The sequence below is a fragment of the Crocodylus porosus genome, unplaced genomic scaffold (genome assembly GCF_001723895.1).
Source record: "Crocodylus porosus isolate Cpor-Errol unplaced genomic scaffold, CroPor_comp1, whole genome shotgun sequence".
NCBI classification, from domain to species: domain Eukaryota; kingdom Metazoa; phylum Chordata; order Crocodylia; family Crocodylidae; genus Crocodylus; species Crocodylus porosus.
In genome coordinates, this window is record NW_017728949.1 from 36,048,288 (window position 1) to 36,049,266 (window position 979).

At 40.4% G+C, this 979-nt stretch overlaps 1 long non-coding RNA gene across 2 annotated transcripts in view; it reads right to left on the bottom strand.

Annotated features, from left to right (window-relative positions):
- LOC109323123 overlaps positions 1-979 on the bottom strand; it is a 56,218-nt gene that overhangs the window by 31,372 nt on the left and 23,867 nt on the right. Inside the window, exon 1 of one of the 2 annotated variants that reach the window (XR_002104548.1) lies at positions 883-973. The exons of the other annotated variant lie outside the window; for it this stretch is intronic. This is a non-coding gene — a long non-coding RNA (uncharacterized LOC109323123). Of the gene's footprint in view, positions 1-882; positions 974-979 lie in introns of those variants that run through there. 2 annotated transcript variants of the gene reach the window in all.

Consider the following 979-nt stretch of genomic DNA (forward strand, 5'->3'; position numbering starts at 1 on the left):
TTGGCGACCTAGTGATCGATGGGAAGCTGGGTGACAGCGACCATGAGCTGATCACCTTCACCATCCGCCATAAAGCTGGCAAGTCAGTCAGCAACACAGAAGTCCTTGACTTCAGAAAAGCCAACTTTGACAAGATGCACTCAGGAGCTGAGGAGCAATGCACACTTCTTCTGCATGAGCCACTAACCATGCAAAACAATACCTGACATATTACAAGAGAACTGTTAGATGAACCTTCGAGTACAGAAGGATGTATTTCCAATGGAGGCAAATTTGACTTCATATGCTTTTCAGCTGGTCCTTGAAACCAGGACCATTTCAATTGATTTATTTCCAATTCTTAAATTGGCTTAAATGCAAAAACTCTTGTTCCCCTATGATAGAGCATGATGTTTCAGAATACTGCAACATGGTCTGCTGAGTCCCATAAAGAATTCACATGTAAAGAAAAGGAACTTTAGTCTCATGGGGAATGTGTTGTGTCAGCAACATCCTCTACTGTCCTACCTATGGCCCCTCTCCCTGGTTAGCTATAGGACATCTATCCTGGACACACTTTTGAAGCAGCAAATGAATAAAGTTCAAAGTTTGCAACTAAAAAGCTGTTTACAAACAGACTTGGAATGGTATTTGTTTATTTGCTATTAATAATTCTTGAAAAATAGGTGAGCTTTTCCTGGTGTGCAACTGTTTCGTTATTTTTTATTCAGTTTTCAGGGTAAAAGGATCACTGTGTCTTGCTATGAAGTCAAGAGATTGAAGTTCAAGACTTGGTCATGGTTTGGGCTCTGTTGAGTGTTCTCAGCTGAGTCAACCATAGAATGAATACCTAGTCCTTTGAGCCACATAACCAAAAGTAGACAAAAATGTGATGCTACCCACATCACCCCTCGGCCATTAGGCTTGGAATAAATTTCAGATCTTTTGACTCCAGTTTCATTGCTTGTGATTATATTTCCATGGCTTGTGATATATTTCC